General features: G+C 40.2%; 1 protein-coding gene across 2 annotated transcripts in view; it reads left to right on the top strand.

Annotated features, from left to right (window-relative positions):
• Nucleotides 1-5,933: 5,933 nt before the first annotated feature.
• PIK3CB (phosphatidylinositol-4,5-bisphosphate 3-kinase catalytic subunit beta) overlaps nucleotides 5,934-25,181 on the top strand; it is a 181,214-nt gene continuing 161,966 nt past the window's right edge. Inside the window, exon 1 of one of the 2 annotated variants that reach the window (XM_043874129.1) lies at nucleotides 5,934-6,153. The gene's annotated coding sequence lies outside the window, so the exon portion shown is untranslated. Of the gene's footprint in view, nucleotides 6,154-6,357; nucleotides 6,381-25,181 lie in introns of those variants that run through there. The other variant, XM_043874130.1, reaches the window with a different exon arrangement.

Genomic DNA, 25,181 nt, shown 5'->3' with positions numbered 1-25,181 from the left:
AAGTATTTCCAGACTACTCTAGACCTGTGAGCTGGGCTTGACTGAAGAATCAAAGTTGCTGCAAAAAGTCAAACCATCTCCTCTACTTACATTTTGAAATAAAGACTTGATTAAGAAGCAGTAAGTAAAGTCAACTCTTTGGTTTGCAGTCTACTTGAAAAAAAGTCTCTGATGAAGCTCATCTTTTTAGCTAAAGAAATTCCCTTTGAAATTTGGGCTTTGTTGTGCAGATACTAGGTCCTGAGTGCTGTCAAAGGATCTGAATATAGGCTCTCCAATAAAATTTCAGTAATGGATTTATCAGGGTGAAAATGTAAGCAAGCCCCTAGGCTGTTTGAGGCATTTCTGCTTCTGACTCCTCCTTAATGGGCCTGAAAATTCTGGATTCCAGTTATTTAAGTTAGCAGATTATTTAAAACATTAATTACATTACATCCTTATTTATAAAAACAGGTTAAACTGCAGTTTCAAGTGGCTTGTCCACAACAAAAAACAGGGTAGAGCCTTTGTTGATAAATAACTGACATTCCACAAGGCAGAGTCACACCCAAACCTCTTGGGAATCAGAGCTACAATCTTTGATCTAGTTAACTCTGCATACCAGAGCTAATTGGTTTTAGAAGTGCCTGATTTATTTTTTTTCAACATTCAACTTATGTTTCTTTACTGAATGGCACCATTCTAGACTTGCAAGTTAATAGATGATGAAAGTCACTCAGTCATGTCCGACTCTTTGCGAGACCATGGACTATACAGTCCATGGAATTCTCCAGGCCACAATACTGGAGTGGGTAGCCTTTCCCTTCTCCAGGGGATCTTCCCAATCCAGGGATTGAACCCAGGTCTCCTGCATTGCAGGCAGATTCTTTACCAGCTGAGCCACAAGGAAAGCAAGTTAATAGAGTTGAAGACAAATTGCACTTAAAATACAGTGTGATCAGACTTCTTGATTTGTGAGGCTGGTCCCTGAGTCTACTTCCTGTCCTTCTAGTGCCCTCATTGCCTCACATGCTCCCTTACTAGGGTCCACCCCTTCCTTTCTTGTTTTTTGTCTCTCCTTCCTCAGTGATAGTCATATCTCTGGCTAAATTATATCTCTTTTATATGATTTCTTTATATATATATATGTCTATTTCTAACTATACAATAGGTTATATGTGAGCATGATAAAAATTTCAAAGAGCATAAAACACAATAACCATAAAAACTAATTCTCCCTTCCACTCTTGTTTCCCAATCTCTAGTTCTCCTTTTCCAAGGCAACCACTGTTAGTTTCTTGTGTCTTTCTGATAATAATCTATGCATATACAAATAGTTGCAGACTTACTGTTCTGCATCTTGCCTACTTCATAAAATAGTATTTTAGAGATTGTTCTTGATCAGTTCATATAGAAATGCTTCATTATTTTTGCAGTTGTATACTATAACATAATTCAGTTATGACCTGTGTATGTGTATGTGTGTGCTCACGGGTGTAACTGTTTTATTGAATTTCCATTCAAAGTCTTATATAGCTCTTACTTTGCTTTCTGGAAGCATGTGGGGTCTGGTTCCCCAGAGTCCTGTCTGTCTTCCACTCCCTTTCACTTTATGTCCCCTTCCTCCCATGGCTGGCGGCCCTGGTGAGTGTGTGTGTGTATTTGTGGGGGAAGGCTAGGTCTTTTTGAAGTGGTCTTTGAAGGCAGTTGGGGAAGAGGAGGGGAGAGAGGGGCAGCATGCCAGGCGCTGTGGGCAGGACAGGATGTTTGTGGCTTTGTCGGCTCTCTCTGATATGCGAGACCAGCATCCAGGTCTCCTTCTTCAGAATTTGGGGATAAGTAACTTATTTTAGGGCTCTGTGTAAGTCTTTTCACCTCAAAGGGCTTAGATTTCTCTCTGTGTAAGATGAGTACGGTACACAATATAATTTCTGAGTTCCCCAAGCTCCAAGCTCTAAAATTCTAAGAAAATTAATTCTCAGATATTCTGCTGGTGGGAATGTAAAGGGTACATTTCACAGACAGGGCAATTTGGCAATATCTTTCAAAATTACAAATACTGATACCTATTGACCCAATAATTCTACTTCTAGGGATTTATTCTGTAGTTACACTTGCATATGCACAAAATGATATAGACTCAAGGTTGTTCATTACAGCATTATTTGTACATCAAAAGACTGGAAATAGTCTAAAAATATCCATCAATAAGGGACCATTTAAATATAGCGTATATCCTTACAATGGAACATTATACAACAAGAAAATAGAATGCAGATACAATGAAAATCAGCAAAATACAGTTACATGCAGTAGTGTATGAATATCAAAACAATGTAGAGGAAATGTAGAGCAAAAGAAGCCAAACTCAAAAGAAGCACACACTGTATGAATCTATTTAATTAAAGTTCAAAAACAGGAAATAGGAATCTCTAGTGATAGCAGCAGCAGCAGTGATAGAAGCTGGGACTGTAGTTACCCCGGGAGAAAGGCAGTGACTGAAAGGGATCACAGTGTGTTCTGAGATATTTTGTCATGCTCTCTATTGATTTGAGAAGTTGTTATACAGGTGTGTTCTGTTTGTGAAAATTTTATGATGTGGGCAGTTTTTTTTTGTATTCTATATAGCAGTAAAATTGTAAAAGAATACATAAACTCTATAAGCACTGATATGAAACAACCTGCTAGATATTATGTGAAAAAAAAAAAAAAACAAGCATGAATCAAACACTTCCATAGGTGTGAAAAAATGGGGAAGTATACCTGTACTTGGTTATATATTCATACAATACATTCAGAAAGATGCTCAACAAACTGACAACTTTGGTTGTATGTGAAGAGAGATTCATAGCCGAGACTTCTACTGTGTGTTCTGTTGTACATTATAAAATGTATAAAGTTCCGTTGTATTATAAAATGAAAAGCACTCAAATTTTAAAAAGAAAAATGAATTTTTGTGAGCCTAAGAAATACTCAGAAGTAAGGAAGTACTCATAAGCAAGAAGGAAAATAGGGGTGAAACACTTCCCAAAACACCAAAAGATCATAAACTGAACATATAACTCAATACTCAGTAGTGGGGAAGTGGGGGTCATGTAGAACATTTGAATCTTCTAAAAACTGGAGAGAACCTTTTCTTTAGGTTCACAACTTTAATCATGGTTTAAAAACTAGACACAAGTTGCTTTTTTCCTTTAAAGCTCTACTTATTAAAGGAATAAGATAAAACATACAATGGTTTTAACAGTAAGATATCAAATATCTTTAAAGGAAAAGATAACTCCCTCCCACCTAACCCCTCTTCTTCAGTCCTCTGAACTATCCAATGTGATCAGCTTAGTCTAAAGTTTTCCACCCCTTTTACGATGACCGCATGAATATATCTATAAATGGTCAGCAATATACTAATAGGATCATAGCATTCTTTATCACTCTTCAGTTTGCATTTTCCAATTTAGCAATATATCATGGGCATCCCTCTGGGTCAATATAGATGGGTGTAACTTATTTTCAATGCTGATAATATTGCATAGAAGGGAGACAGTACAATTGGTTCATGTATTCCACTACCTATGGACAATCACATTGTTCTTAGTTTGTGTTTCTTTTGCACTTCAAGTAACACAATAAGCATCTGTATTAATTTCCTTTGGCAGCTTTAACAATTACCACAAACTGGGTGGCTTAAAACAACAGAGATTTATTCTCTCCAGTTTTTGGAGTTCCAAAGTCTGAAATCAAGATGTTAGCTCTGAGGATCTGTTCTGTGGTCTTCTAGCTTCTGGAAGATGCCTGCAATCCTTGGCATTCTTTAGCTTCTATGTGCATTACTCCAATTCTACCTCATTCTTTACATCCCCTTTAACTCTGTGTCTCTATCTCAAATCTTCCTCTTTCTCTTGAAAGGATGACTGTCATTGAATTTAGGACCCACTTCAAATTTGGATGATCTCATTTCAAGATCCTTCACTCCTTAATTACATCTTCCAGGTTCCTGTGGACACATTTTTTGGAGGGTCAACATTCAACCTGCCATAGAATCCTTGGATCCATCCTTGCAACTGGTATTTTCCTTAATTTTTCAATAGGGTGGAGTTAATGTATTTCTTGGTCCTTGAATAAGTATTATGTATTTAAATTTCAATAGATTACTCCTAGAAAGTTTGTGGCAATTTACACTCCCATCAGAGCTTGTTTCTCCAAGTATTATTGATTGGTCTTGTTAACGTTGGCCAATCTAATGAGTGAAAAATGGATTACTGTTTCAATTTGCTTTACCACAAATATTAGTGAAATAAGCATCTTTTTTTTTTTTCAATAAGCATCTTTTTAATGAATCATTTGGATCTTCTCATCGATTACTTGCCTGTTTAAACTTGTTGCCTATATTATAAAAACACTTCCCTGATAGCTCAGTTGGTAAAGAATCTGCCTGAGATGCAGGAGACCCTGGTTTGATCCCTGGGTTGGGAAGATCCCCTGCAGACGAGAAAGGCTACCCAGTTCAGTATTCTGGCCTAGAGAATTTCATGGTCTGTATAGTCCATAGGGTTGCAAAGAGTCAGACACGACTGAGAAACTTTCACTTCACTTCACTTCAAGTGGACTTTTAAAAAGCCAAATTTTCTTTTATTCAAAGTCACTCAGCCTTTCCCTTCTCCAGTGATCTTTCCAAACAAGGGATCGAACCCAGGTCTCCAGCATTACAGGCGGATTCCTTACCAGTTGAGCCACAAGATAAGCCGAAGAACACAGGAATGGGTAGCCTATCCACTTAGAGTGACTCATCTATGTTAGAGATATAGTGTGTTTGCCATGTTTGGTGCAGTTCTACTCCATCTATTTATTTCTTTTATAAAAAACTTGTCTTAGTGTGATGTCATGCGAAACTTGCAAAGTATTTATGTATTTTTTTGGGGGGGGGGAAAGAGTCTGGGCTTCCCGTCTTAACGTTTCCCCTCACTATAGTTATATTACTATTCTTTAAAAAATTTCTTTTGTCTGTACTGTATATTTTTATGTCTCTCTCTTCTGGAACCTAATTTTTTAATATGGCAAGGCTCTAGATTTGACTACTTATGAAGAAATTAAATCAGGATCACTGATCAAATAAACTATTCTTTTATCACTGGCTTGTATGTCACCTTTGCTTTATATTACGTTTACTTGAGATTTCATCCCAAACTACTGTACTGTTTACCTGAGCTATTACACAACTTTACAACAGAGTACCTTAACAGTAAGCTAAAATTTTGGTTTTCATTAAGAGAAATTCAACTGAGTCACTAAGAAAGAGAAACATGAAATTTCCCAGTTGAGGTCAAAAGATAACAAGAGATAAGGTATGCGAACAGAGCTGGGTAAACTGTAAGGCTCTGCAGATAAACGCTGGTTGTTATCGCAAAAAATAAGCACACAGAAAAAGAATCTTGGGCTTGAAAGGCTGAATTTTTTGGCTTTGATGGCCAATTCAGGGATTGAAGGGTCAGCGGCTGGGAGGCCGACCTAACAGCCCCACCCGTAGAACAGGAGTGACAGAGCCGGAGAAGGAAAAGCAAAGTGCGTACCCAGGAACCTAGCAATCGGTTCAAAGTCGCAGAACTGGGGACAGCGATTGAGAAGAGAAAGCCGGCAAGTAAACGTAGGAACAGAGGAATCTCTCGGAGGCGGTTGCGAGGGTCGAGGGAGGTGTGGGTCTCTCCAGAAAGTAGCTTGCTGGCAATTCCCGATCCCGAATCCTCCCGGAGCTGCAAACAGAACTGCCACACAGCACCACCGCCGCAGGGCGGGCAGCGGTGGAGAAAGAGGCGCGGGTTCCGCCTAACTCCCCTCCCAGCTGGGACCGGCGCGGCAGGGCCCGGACCGCAGATCGGGGATTGGCCGGAGCGGCGCGCGGGGCGGGGCGAGGGCTGCTGGGAGGTGGGGCGGGGAGGCGCGCGCGCGCGCGCGCCGGCACAGCGGCGGCGCGCGCGTGCTCCGTCGGTCGGTACGGCGGCGGCGGAGCTTGCCATGGCAGTGGGCGGCGGGCTGGTGTAGCGCCGCGCGGGTCAGGCGGTCGGCGATTGAGGGAGACTGGGATGGGGGCGCCGCAGCTGGAATGTTGCGGCGGCCTGGTCTGCTGACCGCGCCCCGGGAGCTGAGAGCGGGCGGCGGCGGCGGCGGAGCGCTGAGCAGGTGAGTGCAGCGGCGCGGGACCCGGATGCGGCACGGCTGAGGCGCGGCGCGGTCGCGGCGGGCCTCTGGGGTGCTCCCGCGCGGGCGGCGGGCGCGCTCTTGCCCGCCACAGCCTGCGGCGCCGGCGAATGGGGTGCCCGCGCCACGCTTCCTGCTGGCGCCGAGGATGCCCGCCCGCCGGCCCGTGGGGGCGCCTGGCTCGCCTGCGGCCTCCCGGGCTTTCCAAGGTGAGCGGCGCTCCCCGGCCTCCGGGCGGCAGGGACGGGGCCGGGCGCCCCGGGCTGCCGGCGATTTGAGTCGCTTTGCTGAGGGGCGTCTGCGGAGAGGCGGCGTCCTCTCCCGCTGCGTCTCTGCGGACACCCGCGAGCTGCCGACTCTCAGATACCTTTTTGCGCAGTGTATTTTAGGGACGGGGATCCTGGACTGTTGGGATAGGGTCGTGTTTTCAGATCCCAGAGCCGCTGGTGACCAGTCCTGGGGCCTTGGGTCTGAGTATCCGGATTTGTTGGTGGGAATAATTACACGTACTTCACCTGGGTTGTTGTGAAGCTAGCACAGGATGATGTGCGTGACCGAACAGCAAGTGCTGGATCAGTGGGTAGCTATCAGGAGTAACTCTGCTGAAACATCTTACCTTGTTAACTGTTCCTCATACCTGGTTGCTGGTGTACTTTTGGGGGGCACGCTTATTTTCGAAGTGCTTTGATGCTGCAGTAACCTCCACTGAAGTTGCTTAATATTGGAGCCTGTTATCTTAATAGTAGCCAAGATCGTGGAGTCTCTCTCTCTCTCTTTTTTTTTTTTTTTTTTTCGAAGGCTTTCTTGGAATACCTGTCTCAGGTACTGAATGGGAATTGCTGCTGAAATAAAATTGAGCGAATTTACTATTCTCTTCGGATGCAAGATGGTGGGACGCATTAAACTTGAAGTGCTTTGCTGTTTAAAATCTTAAGTGCCACTTAAACTCTGTCACTTGTTACAGAGTATAAACAGAAGAATATGGAAACAGACTCCTTTTTCTGCATTGCTACATACACGAAGGGAGTGACAAGTGGTTTTGTAAACATCATTGTGGGCAGTGTTACTGTCTGGTGAAGTCATCATAATTAAATTAGATGAGTACTTCTTTTGGAGCACTGAATGGATGTTTGAAAATATGAGTCCTAATAAAATCATCGCCAACGAGTCAGAATTCTCAGCAGTTCATTAATCATTTGGGGATTTTTAGGTTACACTTAAGATTTTTATGGTAAAAGCAGAACTGCTTAAGTCATGATAATGTAGAATAGGAGAGGGTGGTCAGGATAAAGATTTTAACTTAGTTTCAGAAGGCAAGTGTGGAACAAAGTTAAAATCTTAAACTTTAGAACTGAAATTGTATTCACCAAAGCAAAAAGGCTGAAACCGAAAACTTTGTTGTACAATCTCTGATTCCCATCCTATTGAGGGTCTTCTGCCTTCAGAGAGTTTTTTAGAGGTGGAGAAAATTGATTTGGGTTTTGATTTATTTCCATTTTGCACTTCTTGTCTGTATTTCCTACTTTTCTTAGAGACTCATCCAGAAAGGTTTTTGATCCAACTTGCTTTGTGACTGTAAACATAATATATAGAAAAAAATTAAAATTAACCTTGTAATCTAAATTATGTACTTCCTTGTAGTCTAATTGTTGTTCTTCCTAAATTAAGACCTTCCCTGTTTCACTGGTGAACGGAACAGTAAAAGCACTACTAGTCACTGAGAAAAGGCTGGGTCGAAAGTCACATCTTGGTTCTTAGGGCTGATTATTGTTTAGTTGCTAAGTTGACTCTTTATGACCCCTTGGACTGTAGCCCGCCAGGCTCCTCTGTCCCTGGGATTTTCTGGGTAAAAATACTAGAGTAGGTTGCCATTTCTTTCTCCAGGGTATCTTCCCAACCCAGGGATTGAACCAATGGCAGACACTGATAGGCAGATTCTTTACAACTGAGCCACCAGGGAAGACTGGTTCTGGGTCCCAAATAGCTGGGACTTTGGGATGCCACCTGTTTTCTTGGGCCTCATTTTTTTTGTTTATAGAATTTGAGAGTCTCTGTGGCCAGGAGTTGGGAGGGTTGTGGTTCGTTAGAGAATCATTATATAAAGGAATCTTCAGGGTACTACACTTTTATGGTTTTCTTTCTCTTTATCTCTTCTGTTGACTTTTTCTTCTCTTACTGAATTCTGACTATCCTAATGCCTCAGGGCATCCAAGGCCATCTCTCTCTTTTTTTCCACCTGTGTTCTCTCTGGGTGATCTCATCCTGTCTGGTGGTTTAAATACTACCACTGTGCTGTGGACTCTTCAGATTTTTATCTCCAGCCCTGACCTTCAATTTCGTCTACCTGCCTATATATCTACACTCCATTTGTCTATATTAAATTTGACATGTTCAAAGTGGAGCTCTTGATTTTCATTCTTTAATCTATTCCTTCTCCAGCAGTCTGGATTTCATAAGAGCACTTGTCTGTCTCCTCTTCCATCTACTTAAGTGAAAAATCTGGTGGTCATTCTTTCTTTTCTTTCTTAAATTTTGGCTGCCCTGAGTCGTCATTGTGGCTCAAAGGCTTCTCTAGTTGCAGCTCTCTAGTTGCGGCATGCTGATTCAGTTGCCCTGAAACATGTGGAATCTTTGTTCCCTGAACCTGCATCTCCTGAATTGGAAGGCAGATTCTTAACCACTGGACCACCCTGGTGGTCATCCTGTTTTTTTTAAATTTTTTAAAAATTTATTTTTTTAATTGAATTGTGGTCATCCTTAATTCATCACTTTGCCTTACTGCTCCTCCACCACCCAGAACAATCAGTCCCTCAGCAAACCCTGTTGATTTTGCCTCCAAGATATATTTATTTTATTTTTATTTATTTTTAAAAAATGAAGCCAACTCTGTTTATTTTTATTAATTTATTTTTGGCTGCACTGGATCTTCATTGCTTTGTTTGGGCTTTGCTCTAGTTGCGGTGAGCGGGGGCTTGTCTTTGTTGTGGTGCTCAGCCTTCTTAGTACGGTGGCTTCTCTTGTGGAGCATGGGCTCTAGGTACATGGGCTTCAGTAGTTGCCGCACACAGACTCCAGAGTTCGGGCTCAGTAGTCGTAGCTCAGACCCAGCTGCTCCATGGCATGTGGAATCCTCCCGGACCAGAAGTCTAACACGTGTCCTCTGTGTTGCCAGGCAGACTGTCATCCACTGGGCCACCAGTGAAGTCCCTGTTTGTTTTTATTGCCACCACTCCAGTTCTTCCTGGGTAGTGGCTTCCTAACTGGTCTCCTTGCCCCTGACCTTGTTCTCCTACAGTCCATTTGCAGACAGCAGTCAGGGTGAACTTTACTTACTTTCCTGCTCCAGTGACTTATTACACTAAAAAGTAAACCCAAACTCTTCACCTGTGTTATCAACTAATGTTGTTTATTTCCTTGTTCATTTGTTTGTGGTCTTTTCTCTCCAACATATTATATGCCCTCTGATTTTTCTTCCCTGAGGTTTTCTCAGTAAGCAGAACAGTATCTGGAAAATTTAACTATTATTGAATGGATGAATGTATGAATAAAATACATATAATTCCAAGTATAACATGTTTTAAACACACGATCTTTTTTTTTTTTTTTTTTTTGGTCCCAGGTTTGTGCAAATGAGGAAATAATCACAGGGCCTAGAATTCTATTCTAGGTATCCTTATGCTATTAGTTATCCTTCCTCTCTCAGTCATCATTAAGGTACTGCACCTCCTGAAAAGACTAAGCATTTAGACCTTAAGCCATTGATAGCAAGAACAAATGTGGATTTTGTCCATTGTATACTGGATCATTAGTATTTTTGTGAATAAGAAACCAAGCAAGCTTTTCAGCCTTGTTTTGTTCTTTAGAAGCATTAAATTTTGGTCTTGACTGGAGGGAACTGGTTCTGTAAAATGTGGTACTTTAATCCAGTGTTGCATACCAAATTGTATAGGGTAGCAGTTGGAATTTTTAGAGAACAGGCATTTTTGTTTCAGTTGATTATGTTTTTTGAATGTGAGACTCCCCCTACCCTGCTTGTGTGCATTTATGTGTTTCCTCTGAACCATTTGATTCAGTTGTATCCTAGCATATCTTGGAGATAAATCTCTATCATTTGTCTTCTGCTAACTGCTCACTTGCAAGCATTGTCATATTGTAGAAAGAGGCAAATATTAATAATTTAGGATTTTCCCCCTGCCTGAGACTGAAGCCCTTAAGACTGTCTACCAGGTTTGTGAAGAAAGAAGGGTATGGAAAAATCAAAGTGTAGAATTCCATTGTCAGAGTAGATAATAGGAAAAAGATATGTTGGAGAAGGAAATCCTAGACAAGAGGAATAATATTGAACATTTAGTAGAAGAGAAAAAGAAAAAGAAGATAGAGGAGAGCATTATAGATTTTCAGGCTTGGGTGGGACAAATTCCCTTCTTACTCCTTTTACCTTCTCACCTTCGTCTCCAAACTTTGATACTTTGGATTATTTTTCCCTCTGACTTCTCTGCATTCCCTGATTTGTATGGGCTATTTTTCTAAGAAATGTCTATGTATCTTTGGTAGTCTGGGACACCTTTTGTGAGAGGATACTAATTCTTTCTTGAAGAGGCCTTTCTACTTCTCATAATCAAGGTCTGACTCTCTGGATTTTCCAGCCACTCGGTCCAGCTTTACCCTTTAGAGTGACTCTAAACTGGTGTACTTCCTTTTTTTTTTTTTTTTTTTTAAATTATATTTTTATTTGTCTGTGCCGGTTCTTAGTTATGACATGTGGGACCTTTTACTGAAGCATGCAAACTTAGTTCAGGCACGTGGGATCTAATTCCCTGACCGGGGATTGAACCCTCGACCCCTGCGTTGGGAGCACAGAATCTTAGCCACTGGACCAACAGGGAAGTACCTGTACTTCCTTTTAAAGTTGTTCTCTCATGTATCATGGTAGCCTTTATGTTATTATCTCCAGGTTAAATAATCCTGAGTCACAAGCTTCTAGTTTCGAGAGGAAAAATGAAAGGAATTAGATGTATGGTTGGGTGTGTATAGTGTGTTACCTACCAGTTGCTCTGATACTGCAGATTGCATATGTCTAATTTAGACCTTTCTTTTTCTGAGTTACTAGATTTTTTTTTAAGTAAGAGGACTTTTTTTTTTTAAGTAAGAGGACATTTTTAAAAGGAGAATGACATTGAACTTTCATTTTGCAAAAACATTTTCATGTACAGTCCTATGAGTTTTAACATGTACCTAGATTGTTTTTACTTTCTTTTACTTTTTTTTCAATCATTTTTTAAAAAATCTTTTTCTGCCTAGATTTCTGTAACTACCACTAACAGTGTACAGAATAATTTCAACACCCCAAAGAATTCTCTCATGTTACCCCCTTTGCAGTCAACGCCCCTTCATTAAAAAAAATAATTAATTTTTTGGCCATGCTGGGTCTTCATTGCTGCACGGGCTTTTCTCTAGTTGCAAGTGAGGGCTGCTTTCTAGTTGTGGGGCATGGGCTTCTCATTGCTGTGTCTTGTCTTGCTGTGGAGCACAGGCTTGGGGGCATGTGGCTGCAGCATGTTGGCTCAGTGTCTCAGCTCCTAGGCTCTAGAGCACAGGCTTAATGGTTGTGGCACATGGGCTCAGCTGCACCATGGCATATGAGATCTCCCTCAATTAGGGATCAAATCAGTCTCTCCTGCATCAGCAGGTAGACTCTTCACCTCTGAACCACCAGGGAAGCCCACTGCTTTCCTTTTTAACACTTGGACTTACTATTCTTTTTTTCTAAACAGAACATTTCTCATGGATAGAAAAGGTTAGAACTTGGAGTAAGTGGATAATTGATCAACCTAATTGTTGGTATTCTTTTAGAAAAAAGTACTAAACCTTGTAGATGGAGGAATGTTCTCTTGTTGTTCAGTCTGTAAGTCATGTGTGACTCTTTGCGACCTCATGAACTGTAGCATGCCAGGCTTCCTTGTCCTTCACTGTGTCCCCGAGTTTGCTCAAACTCATATCCATTGAGTCGGTGATGCCATCCAACTATCTCATCCTCTGTCGACCCCTTCTCTTCCTGCCCTCAATCTTTCTCAGCATCAGGGTCTTTTCCAATTAGCTGGCTCTTTGCATTAGATAGCCAAAGTATTGGAGCTTCACCTTCCAATGAATATTCAGGACTGATTTCCTTTAGGATTGACTGGTTTGATCTCCTTGTAGTCCAAGGGTCTCAAGTCTCAAGAGTCTTCTCCAGCACCACTGTTGGAAAGCATAAATTCTTCGGCGCTCAGCCTTCTTTATGGTCCAGCTCTCATATCCCTACGTGACTACTGTAAGAACCGTAGCTTTGACTATACGGACCTTTGTCGGTAAAGTGATGTATCCACTTTTTAATATGCTGTCTAGGTTGGTCAGAGCTTTTCTTCCAAGGAGCAAGCATCTTTTCATTTCTGCAGTGATTTTGGAGCCCAAGAAAATAAAGTATCACTATTGCCACTTTTTCACATCTATTTGTCATGAAGCTATGGGACCGGATGCCATGATCTTCGTTTTTTGAATGTTTTAAGCCAGTTTTTTCACTGTCTTTCACCTTCATTAGGAGGCTCTTTAGTTCGTCTTCTCTTCTATCCAAGGTTGTCTATACTGGCAATCTTGATTCCAGCTTGTGCTTCATCCAGCCCAGCATGATGTACTCTGCATATAAATTAAAGAAACAGAGTGACAACATACAGCTTTGACGTACTCCTTTCCCAAGAGGCTTTAAATTTTTAAAAAATTATTGTAAAACTTCTGGAACCTGTCAAATGAGGCAAATCCCACAATGTCAAGTTACAGTAGGGAACATCTAACAAATTTGGTGGCTGAGTCTGTGATAATATCATAATAGATGACATCACATATCTTTTCATCTCCCTTCAATAAATCCAGAATTCCCACTTACTGCAATTGCAGGGTAGGCTAGGGTAAAGTAGAGATTAATTTTGCGAAGGGTTATGTTATGAAGTCTCAGCTTTTCTCCCTTTTCTCTCTATCTAACATTGTCACTTTTTGCTAGCTTATCCATTTTATTCTGCATTTAGTTGTTTTAGCTATTCCACTTTTCTAGGATTGGAGGGAAAAGTGTGCTATCTTTATAGCTTTAGTGTTTTGCAAAGGTAGCTTTCTTGTTTCCAGCCTAAAATAGTCAGTAATCTAGAAATTCCCTCATTTCCTCAAAAAAATTTACAAATACTTCCCCTAAGTCCTGGCTATAGGATCTTTCCCAGACTTCTTCATCAAGAATGTATAGTTCCTCATTTTCTTAAGTATTTAAAGTAGGTCACCTAAGGTTATTAGCACTTGCCCCTTTAATTGGGAGTATCTATTGCCAAAACAAAGGATGTTAATCTGGCAGTCCCCTGTGTTGTGGTATTGTAAAAGCCCAGGCCAGCAGTTCACAAGCCCCTGCTGCAAACCCTGGAGGGACTGGCGCGTCCTGGACCCTGTAGCTTGTCTTTTGCTCCTCTGGCTACTTGGGCGACCACCAGACAAATGCTCATTTGCCTTCAGTGGAAATGCGATCCTGATTATCCATGCCTTCAGGAAGAGGATTATGTGGATTAAAAGAAATCCATGGATAATCCAGAAGCTTTATTTAAACTGCAGTTTAACCACATTCCTGACCATAGTTTTTCCTTGCATTTCTAATAACTAATTTATAATATTTACCAATTTCACGTTTATCTTCTTGTACCATTTAGAAGTAATGGTAGTTACAAAGTAAAGAAGATATGGGAGGGGACAAAGGAGTTGGATAATCTATAGGCTTTGCCCCACATGACTCCCTGTTGATTGGATGGTTTAACCACAGTGCTTACTAGACCTTGAAGACCAGAATTCCATGAATTCCTTACCTGCTGAGCCACTGGAAGAAATTTGAGGTGATTGTCAACAAGAGGCCAAACTCCATTTTGAGACATTTGTACTTTACTAGCTTAAATGATTGAGCTTTTGTGATTTAAATGAGTACTGGAGATTGTCAGAATTATAAATTTACTTTGATTTGAAGTTCTCTTTAATGTTTATTTAATCACTTAACCTGCTAACCATTTTCATAGGAATTAAACTGAAGATTTGCTATTCGAAATACAAATGTTCGTATTTGTAGCCAGGCAGCTATCCTACTGCCTCTGACATGTTACATCTAGTTACACAGTAGTTAATTTCTATTAAATAGTTGAAATAAGATTATTTAAAAGTGCTTATCCCTGATGCTGGAAAAGATTGAAGGCAGGAGGAGAAGGGGACGATAGAGGTTGAGATAGTTGGATGGCGTCAACTCGATGGATGTGAGTTTGAGTAAGCTCCAGAAGTTGGTGATGGACAGGGAAGCCTGGCGTGCTGCAGTTCATGGAGTCTCAAAGAGTCAGACATGGCTGAGCGACTGATCTGAACTGAACTGATTCTTGAGGTACTGATTTAGTGTGGGTCTTGTATTTAGATATTATGCTATTAAAATGAATGTTTTCCTCTGGCTTTATAAATCATTACAAATTTCTGCCTTTATGTTATTTGAATAAAAATTTATTTAAAACTTATTTCTGTAGTTGTGATATATTTCAAAAGTTGTTCAGTTTCTAAGTCATGTCCGACTCTTTGTGACCCCAAGCACATCAGGCTTCTCTGTCCTTTACTATCTCTCAGAGTTTGCTCAAACTCATGTCCCTTGAGTCGGTGATGCCATACCTTCTTCTTCTCTTGCCCTCAATCTTTCCTAGTATCAGGGTCTTTTCCAGTGAGTCAGCTCTTTGCATCAGGTGGCCAAAGTATTAGAGCTTTAGCTTTAGCGTCAGTCCTTCTAATGAATATTCAGGGTTGATTTCCTTCAGGATTGACTGGTTTGATCTTGGTGTGGAGGGGATTCTCTAGAGTCTTCTCCAGCACCACAGTTTGAAAGCATCAATTCTTCTGGGCTCAGCCTTTCTTATGGTTCCATATTCATTAGCTCTGTGGATGTCATTCCTGCAATTGAGATTCATTGTAGTTAATCGCTGGAGGCATGTCCTGGGGGAAAACCAACTGGGTTTCTTTTAATGCACTTGTTTTTTGCTCTGTGAGCCTAAGGAAACATCCACAGAAGAAGGTAGTTGTTGGTTTTGGACAACGTTGTGATCGATTATAATTCTTTAATTTTTGTTCTCTTGATAGCGGTGGAAATTTCCCATTTTCATTGGAAATCATTAGTTGTCTTAAACCGATGTACTTCACCTACCATTCCATTATTAAATTATATTAAGTTATTAAAATATCCCCTAACTAACTGAGAGGCTTCTGAGTTTATATTCTCATTCTGCCTACAGGAAAGGAATGTTTCTCTGTGTGTGTGTGTGTTATGAGAACTATATATACCATACCAACCAGCAACAATTATTTTATCTTTAATTTGTGAAGAATTCACTGTCTTCTCATTGAGGTATAGGCAGTTACTTTTTAGTCAGTGATTTCTGTAATTCCATGTATTCTGTCTATTGTTACCTGTTTTCTTTTATGTTCGTTTGCCATTCAAAAATGTGGCTTCAATATAGTGTATTGGAGAAACTGTGTGATTTACTATGTAGAATTAAACTATAACCATAGTTAACGTTGTAAAATGTACACCTATGTGTCAGGTTATGCTAAGTGCTCTTTGTGTATTATTCAGTTTATCTTCATAACAAACTTGTTTTGAAGGTACTAATGATATCCTTATTTAAGAGAAGAGAAAACTGAAGCTTTGGGAAATTAACATGCCAAGTGGCATACAGATTTTAAGTGGGAGACTCAGGTTTCAAATCTGAATCTGTATGACTCTGGAATTTATGTTCTTGTTTATTTTGAAGTTTATTTATTTTTTTATTGAGGAATAGTTGATTTATAATGTTATATAAGTTTCAGGTATACAACATAGTGATGAAAATTTTTTAAAGATTATATGGCATTTATAGTTATTACAAAATATTCCGTCTTGTACAATATACCCTTCTACCTTATTTATCTTATATGTAGTAGTTTGTATCTCTTAATCCCCTACCCCACCTTGCTCCTCACCATTTCCCACTCCCTACTGGTAACCACTAGTTTGTTCTCTATATCTATCAGTCTTTTTTTTTTTTTATTCATTAGTTTGTTTTAATTTTTATATTCCCATATAAGTATTATCATACAGTATTTTTCTTTCTCTGTCTGACTTATTTCACCTAGCACAATACCTTCTGAATCCATCCATGTTGTTACAAGTGGCAAAACTTCATTCTTGTTTTTAATGGCAGAGCAGTCATCCATTCTGTGTATACCATTCTTCTTTATCCATTCATCTGTTGATGGACATTTAGGTTGTGTCCATATCTTAGCTATTGTAAACAATGTTGCAGTGAAAACTGGGATAGAATTTATGCTTATAACTGATCACCTTAATAATTTTTTTATTTTTTGTTTTTTTCAGAGGAAGATTGGAAGAGACTATAAGTTTGAAGTGTTGTTTTTTAGCATGATAATCACCACTTTGATTTGACAGTACCTGTGTATTTGGATACTGGCAGCAATTTTTTAGTCATTTAACCATTAACTTTCTTTCATTCAGTACTCTTTTTTTTTTTTCCTCCTTTGGCTGCACTGAGTGGCATATAGGATCTTCGTTCCTCAGACCAGGCATTGAACCTGCGTCCCCTGCATTGGAAGCATGGACTCTTAACCACTGGCCACCCAGAAAGTTCTTCACTCACGGCTCTTAAGCAAGTTTTTATGTGAAGATATAAAGTATTTTTCTTCTCCTCGTCTTTTTACGTCATTTGTTTGGGTGGTTCATTAAAACATATTACTAAGCTTGATCCTAAATTAATGGAAATAGAGGAAGGTAGACATAAATTTATTTTTAAATAAATGAACCAGTAGACAATTTTTAATCCCTTAACGTAAAAAAAAAAAAAAAATGGTTTGAGAAGAATTGGTACTATTTGGCCTTTTTTTTCCCTCTTCATATTCACATGAGAAAGGAATGTGAGCATTCACATTACATTTGCCGTTAGCAGTACCTGGACACACCGAAGGAGATGCATAGGACAGAGTGGAGATTTTTTGTCTAGCTCTGGAGCCCGGGTAACTTGTTTCAGGCAAGGTTTGGTTGTGATGCCATTGTAAGCCGTTACGACAGCATGTCCTGTCTGCACATGGGAGATTTGTGGTGATTTCCTTTTTATTTCTTTATTTCTTTTTGGCTACGCTGAGTTGCCGCATGGTCTTTTTCTGGTTGTAGTGAGCAGGGCTCCTGTAGCTGTGGACACAGGCTTCTCGTTGTGCTGCCTTTTTTTGTTGCTGAGCCCAGGCTCTGGGGCTCAATGGCTTCAGTGGTTTCTGTGCATGGACTTAGTTGCCATGTGGCATGCAGAATCCTCCGGGACCCGGGATCAAACCCATGTCCCCTTCATTAGCAGATGATCTGTCATCCACTGTGCCACCAGGGAAATCTGTGTGATTATTTTCTTTACTGCCGAAGAGTTGAGATCTTACTGAATATGCTTCTTCCCATAGACAAGCTCTAGTGGGCTCAAATTGGGGTAGGTGGGGTCACTTTTCTGTCTTAGAAGTCTGAATTTTTTCTGTTAGCAGTTATCTCAGTGACCACCAGGGTTATTTTAGTTACCTATTTTGCCCTCAACATTATTAACATTTCCCAAATTATTATTTTACAAAATAGAAAGCAAACATTTAGAACAGGAAAATCCTATCTTATAGATTCCATAATAATTATGTTGTTGGCAAAGTGATATCTCTACAAACCTAGACAGCATATTAAAAAGCAGAGACATCACTTTGTTGACAAAGGTCCATATAGTCAAAGCTGTGGTTTTTTTTCCAGTAGTTACGTATGGATGTGAGAGTTGGACCATGAAGAAGGCCTCAGAACTGATGCTTTCAAACTGGTGCTGGAGAAGACTTCTGAGAGTCTCTTCAACAGCAAGGAGATCAAACCAGTCAATCCTAAAGGAAATCAACCCTGAATATTCATTGGAAAGATTGATGCTGAAGCTGAAGCGCCAGTACTTTGGCTACCTGATGCAAAGAGCCAACTCTTTGGAAAAGACCCTAATGCTGGGAAAGATTGAGGGCAAGAGAAGAGGTCTGCAGAGAGTAAGATGGTTGAATTGCATCACCGACTCAATGGACATGTATTTGAGCAAACTCTGAGAGGTTGTTAAGGACAAGTAAGCTTGGTGTGCCGTAGTCCATGAGGTCTCAAAGAGTTGGACATGATTTAGTGACTGAACAAGAAAGGTTTGTCATAGCTTTCCTATCAAGGAGCAAGTGTCTTTTAATTTCATGGCTGCAGTCACCACCTGCAGTGATTTTGGAGCCCAAGAAAATAAAATCTATGACCGTTTTCACTTTTTCCCCTTCTGTTTGCCATGAAGTGATGGAACTGGATGCTGTAATCTTAGTTTTTTAGTGTTGAGGTTTTTGTTTTTTAGTGGTTAGACTTTTTTTTTTTTTTTTAGTTTATTTTTACTTATTTGTTTGGCTGCACTGGTTGTTAGTTGTGGCATGTGGTATCTGTTTCCCCCACCAGGGATTGAACCCGGGCTGCTTGCTTTGGGAGCAAGGAGTGTTAGCCACTGGACCACCAGGGAGGTCCCCCGAATATTGAGTTTTAAGCCAGCTTTTTCACTCTCCTCTTTAACCCTTATCAATTTGCTCTGTAGTTCTCTTCAGTTACTATCATCTGCATATCTGAGGTTGTTGATATTTCTCCCGGCAATCATGTTTCCATCATGCAGGCTGGCATTTTGCATGATGTATTCTGCATAGAAGTTTAATAAGCAGGGTGGCAATATAAAGCCTTGACGTACTCCTTTTCCAATTTTGAACTAGTCCATTGTTCCATGTAAGGTTCTAACTGTTGCTTCTTGGCCTGCATACAGGTTTCTCAGAAGACAGGTAAGGTGGTCTGGTATTCCCATCTCTTAAGAATTTTCCAGTTTGTTGTGATCCACACAGTCAAAACCTTTAGTGTAGTTAATGAAGCAGAAGTAGACTTTTTTCTGGAATTCCCTTGCTTTCTCTATGACCCAACAAATGTTGGCAATTTGATCTCTGGCTCCTCAGCCATTTCTAAACCCAGCTTGTACACCTAGAAGTTCTTGGTTCACGTACTGTTGAAGCCTAGTTTGGAGGATTTTGAGCATTATTTTGCTAGCCTGTGAGATGAGCACAATTGTACAGTAGTTGGAACATTCTGTGGCATTGTCCTTCTTTGGGATTGGAATGAAAACTGACCTTTTCCAGTCCTGTGGCCACCGCTGAGCTTTCCAAATTTGATGACATATAGAGTGCAGCACTTTAAAGCATCATCTTTTCTGATTTGAAATAATAGCTCACCTGGAATTCCATTATCTCCACTAACTTTATTCATACTAATGCTTCCTGAGGCCCACTTGACTTCACACTCCAGGATGTCTGGCTCTTGGTGAATGACTGCAGCATTGTGGATGATTTAGATCATTAAGACTTTTCTTGTATAGTTCTCTGTATTCTTGCCACCTTCTCTTAATCTCTTCTGCTTCTGTTAGGTCCTTACCATTTCTGTCCATTTTTGTATTCATGCTTGCATGAAATGTTCCCTTGATATCTCCAGTTTTCTTGAAGAGATCCCTAGTCTTTCCCATTTTATTGTTTTCCTCTATTTCTTTGCATAGTTCATTTAAGAAGGGCTTCTTAAAAAAAAAAAAAATTTCTCCTTGTTACTCTTTGGAACTCTGCATCCAGTTGGGTGTATCTTTCCCTTTCTCCTTTGCCTTTTGCTTCTCTTCTTTCCTCAGCTATTTGTAAAGTCTCCTCTTACAACCACTGTGCCTTCTTGTGTTTCTTTTTATTTTGGATGGATTTGGTCACTGCCTCTTGTACAGTGTTATGAACCTCCATCCATAGTTCTTCGAGTACTCTGTCTACAAGATCTAATCCCTTGAATCTCTTCTTCACCTCTCTTGTCTAATCATAAGGAATTTGATTTAGGTCATACCTCAGTGGCCTGGTGGTCTTCTCCAGTTGCTTCCATTGAAATCTGACTTTTACAATAAGAAGCTTATGATATGGGCTATGATCAGCTTCAGGTGATAGTGCTTGTGTAGAGTCTCTGGCTGACTGTGTAGAGCTTCTCCATCTTTGGCTGCAAAGAATATAATCAATCTGATTTTGATATTGACTCTGGTGATGTCCATCTGTAGAGTCTTTGTCTCTTGTGTTGTTGGAAAAGGATGTTTGCAGTGAGCAACGTGTTCTCTTAACAAAACTCTAGTGGCCTTTGCCCTCCTTCATTTTGTACTCCAGGCCAAATTCACCTGTTATTCTGGGTATCTCTTCTCTTCCTGTTTGTGCATTCCAATCCCCTGTGATGAAAAGGACATCTGTTTTTGGTGTTAGTTCTAGAACATCTTGTAGGTCTTTCTGCTGCTGCTGCTAAGTCGCTTCCGTTGTGTCTGACTCTGTGCAACCCCACAGATGGCAGCCCACCAGGCTCCGCTGTCCCTACGATTCTCCAGGCAGGAACACTGGAGTGGGTTGCCATTTCCTTCTCCAATACATGAAAGTGAAAAGTGAAAGTGAAGTCACTCAGTCATGTCCTACTCTTCACGACCCCATGGACTGTAGCCTCCCAGGCTCCTCTGTCCATGGGATTTTCCAGGCAAGAGTACTGGAGTAGGTTGCCATTGCCTTCTCCATGTAAAAGTGGTCAGTTTCAACTTCTTTGGCACCAGTGGTTTGGGTATAGATTTGGATTACTGTGATGTTAAATGGTTTGCCTTGGAAATGAACTGAGATTATTCTGTCATTTTTGAGGTTGCACCCAAGTACTGCATTTCAGATTCTTTTGTTGACTATGAGGGCTATGTCATTTCTTCTAAGGGATTCTTACTCATGGTGGTAGATACAATAGTCATCTGAGTTACAATAAATTTGCCCATTCTTGTCCATTTTAGTTCACTGATTTCTAAATTAGCAGTATTCACTCTTGCCATCTCCTGCTTGACCATATCCAATTGACCTTGATTCTTGGCCCTAAAGTTCCAGATTCCTATGTAATACTGTTCTTTACAGCACTGGACATTACTTTCACTAGCAGACACATCCGTAACTGAGCATCATTTCTGCTTTGGCCAAGCAGCTACATTCTTTCTAGAGCTATTGGTAATTGCACTCTGCTCTTCCCCAGCAGCTTAATGAACATCTACCAAGGCTCATTTTTTGGTGTCTTATCTTTTTGCTTTTTCATACGGTCCATGGGGTTCTCCAGGCAAGAATACTGGAGTGGGTTGCCATGTCCTCCTCCAGTGCACCACATTTTCTCACAACTCTCCACTATGACCCGTCCATCTTGAGTGGCCCTTCTTGGCATGGCTCATAGCTTCATTGAGTTACACATGTCCCTTTGCCGCGACAAGGCTGTGAGCCATGATTTTATCCTGTGGTTAAATAGAATCACTGAATACAAGTTATGATCTTAACTTATGCTCAGTTAATTACTAGTTTTGTGTGTTAGCATGTTTATCTACCCTTCTATTGATAGATAGTATGCCTTTTACTTTTTACTTCCTATACATGCTGGCTTAACACTTTATCTATTTTATTTTTTGGCTGTGCTGGATCTTTGTTGCTCCAAGCAGACTTTCTCTAGTGGCGGTGAGTGGGGGCTGTTCTTCATTGCGGTGCGCAGGCTTCTCATTGCAGTGGCTTTTCTTGTTGTGAACTACCTGCTCTTGGTGTGCAGGCTTCTGTAGTTGTGGCATGTGGCCTCAGTAGTTGAGTCATGCGGGCCCTTGAGCGCATTGGCTGCAGTAGTTGTGGTGCATGGACTTAGTTGTTCTGCACCATGTGGGATCTTGCCAGACCAAGGATTGTACCCATGTCTCCTGCATTGGCAGGTGGATTCCTTCCCACTGAGCCACCAGGAATCCCCCTGCATTGATATTTTACCTGGGTGTCTATTTTGGTTAAGTAGACTAATGGTTGCCTGCAAAGATTAGTTCATGCTCTCTGTAGCAAAGCTCTTCTCCACCAAGGATACTTTACAATAATACTGAAAATCAGGAAATAGGAACTCTGTGTGATTGAGATCGTGTTCAGAGGATTATTTTTGTTTATATACTTATTTGGCTTCACCATATAGCGCATCTTTTGAGATCTTAGTTCTCTGACAAGGGGTTGAACCCAGTCCGTTGGCAGTGAAAGCTTAGAGTCTTAACCACTGGGCCACCAGGGATTTCCCCAGAAGATTAATTTTGTAGAGAACTTTATGTGTGCTTAATGCTCTACAGTATTAACCATGTTTTAGTTGTATACTGGTACATTATCTACTCAGTTCAGTTCAGTCCAGTCCAGTCGCTCAGTCGTGTCCGACTCTTTGTGACCCCATGGACTGCAGCATGCCAGGCCTGCATCAATTCCCAGAGTTTACTCAAACTCATGTCAGGTAGGGTGAATAAACTCAGGAATCCTTGGTACTATTTCATGACTCAGTGAAGAAAGGCCCATTGTTACTAAGAAGTAAATAGTAATCTCCAAGGAGACTACTACCTTCTGGTTTTTAACATTTATTTATTTAATTTTTAAAAAGTGAATTTTTTTTCTTAAAGGGTAGTTGTACAATATTTTAGGTGTACAATATAGTGATCCATAAGTTTTAAAGATTATACTCCATTTAGAGTTATAAAGTATTGATATAGTCCCTGTGTTGTACAATACTCTCTTTTTTCTAATTTATTTTTTTATTGAAGGATAATTACTTTACAGAACCCTGTTGTTTTCTGCCAAACCTCAACATGAATCAGCCATAGGTATACTTATATCCCCTCCCTTTTGAACCTTCCTCCCATCTCCCTTCCTACCCCATCCCTCTAGGTTGATACAGAGCCCCTATTTGAGTTTCCTGAAGCATACAGCAAATTCCCGTTGGCTATCTGTTTTACATACGGTAGTGTAAGTTTCGATGTTACTCTTTCCATGCATCTCAACCTCTCCTCCCCTCTCCCCGTGTCCATAAGTCTATTCTCTATGTCTGTTTCTCCTTTGCTGCCCTGTAAATAAATTCTTCAGAAACATTTTTCTAGATTCTGTACATATGTGTTAGAATACAGTCTTTTTTTCTCTTTCTGACTCACTTCACTCTGTATAATAGGTTCTGGGTTCATCCACCTCATCAGAACTGACTCAAATGCATTCCTTTTTATGGCTGAGTAACAGTCCATTGTGTATATGTACCACAGCTTCTTTATCCATTCATCTGTTGATGGGCATCTAGGTTGCTTCCATGTTCTAGCTATTATAAATAGTGCTGCAGTGAACAATGGGGTACATATGTCTTTTTCAATCCTGGTTTCCTCAGGGTGTATGCCTAGAAGTGGGATTGCTGGGTCATATGGCAGTTTTATTCCTAGTTTTTTAAGGAATCTTCATACTGTCTTCAGTAGTGGCTGTATCAATTTACATTCCCATCAACAGTGCAAGAGCCTTCCCTTTTCTCCACACCCTCTCCAGCATTTATTGTTTATAGACTTTTTTATGATGACTGTTCTGACTGGTGTGTGATGATATCTCATTGTGGTTTTGATTTGCATTTCTCTAATAATAAGCAGTGTTGAGCATCTTTTCATGTGTTTGTTAGCCATCTGTATGTCTTCTTTGGAGAAATGTCTGTTTAGGTCTTTTCCCCACTTTTTGATTCGGTTGTTTGTTTTCCTAGTATTGAGTTATATGAGCTGCTTGTATATTTTGAAGATTAATCCTTTGGCAGTTATTTCATTTGCTATTATTTTCTCCCATTCTAAGGGTTGTCTGTTCACCTTGCTTAGTGTTTCCTTTGCTGTGCAAAAGCCTTTAAGTTTAATCAGGTCCCACTTGTTTACTTTTTTAATTTACGTTACTCTGGGAGGTGGGTCATAGAGAATCTTGCTTTGATTTATGTCGTCTAGTGTGCTGCCTGTGTTTTCCTCTAAGAGTTTTATAGTTTCTGGTCTTACATTTAGGTCCTTAATCCAATTTGAGTTTATCTTTGTGTATGCTGTTAAGGAAGTGTTCTAATTTCATTGTTTTGCTTGTAGCTGTCCAGTTTTCCCAGCACCAGTTATTGAAGAGGCTGTCTTTGCCCCATTTATATTCTTGGCTCTTTTGTCAAAAATAAGGTACCCATAGGTGCATGGGTTTATTTCTGGGTTTTCTATCTTGTTCCATTGGTCTATATTTCTGTTTTTGTGCCCGTACCATACGGTCTTGATGACTGTAACTTTGTAGTATAATATGAAGTCAGGAAGCTTGATTCCCCCAGCTCTATTCTTCTTTCTCAAGACTGCTTTGGCTTTTCAGGGCCTTTTGTGTTCCCATATGAATTGTGAAATTTTTTGTTCTAGTTCTGTGGAAAATGCCATTGGTAATTTGATAGGGATCACATTGAATCTGTAGATTGTGCTTGGTAGTATAGTCATTTTCACAATATTGATTCTTCCTACCCAGGAACATGGGCTATCTCTTCATCTGTTTATGTCATCTTTGATTTCTTTCATCAGTTTCTTATAATTTTCTGTGTACAGTTCTTTTGTCTGCTTAGGTAAGTTTATTCCTATATACTTAATTCTTTTTGTTGCAGTGGTGAATGGGATCGATTCCTTAATTGCTCTTTCAGATTTTTCACTGTTAGTATATAGAAATACAAGTGATTTCTGTGTATTGATTTTGTATCCTGCAACTTTGCTAAATTCACTGATTAGCTCTAGTAATTTTCTGATACTATTTTTAGGGTTTTCTATGTATGGTATCACGTCATCTGCAAACAGTGAGAACTTTACTTCTTCTTTTCCGATCTGGATTCCTTCTATTTCTTTCTCTTCTCTGATTGCTGTAGCTAAAACTTCCAGAACTATGTTGAATAATGGTGGTGAAAATGGACACCCTTGTCTTGTTCCTGATCTTAGGGAGAATGCTTTCAGTTTCCCACCATTGAGAATAATGTTTGCTGTAGGCTTATCATATAT

Source organism: Cervus elaphus, chromosome 19 (assembly GCF_910594005.1).
Source record: "Cervus elaphus chromosome 19, mCerEla1.1, whole genome shotgun sequence".
Lineage (NCBI taxonomy): Eukaryota > Metazoa > Chordata > Mammalia > Artiodactyla > Cervidae > Cervus > Cervus elaphus.
The sequence above is the reverse complement of the archived record's forward strand: the minus strand, read 5'-3'. Positions and strand labels throughout refer to the sequence as shown.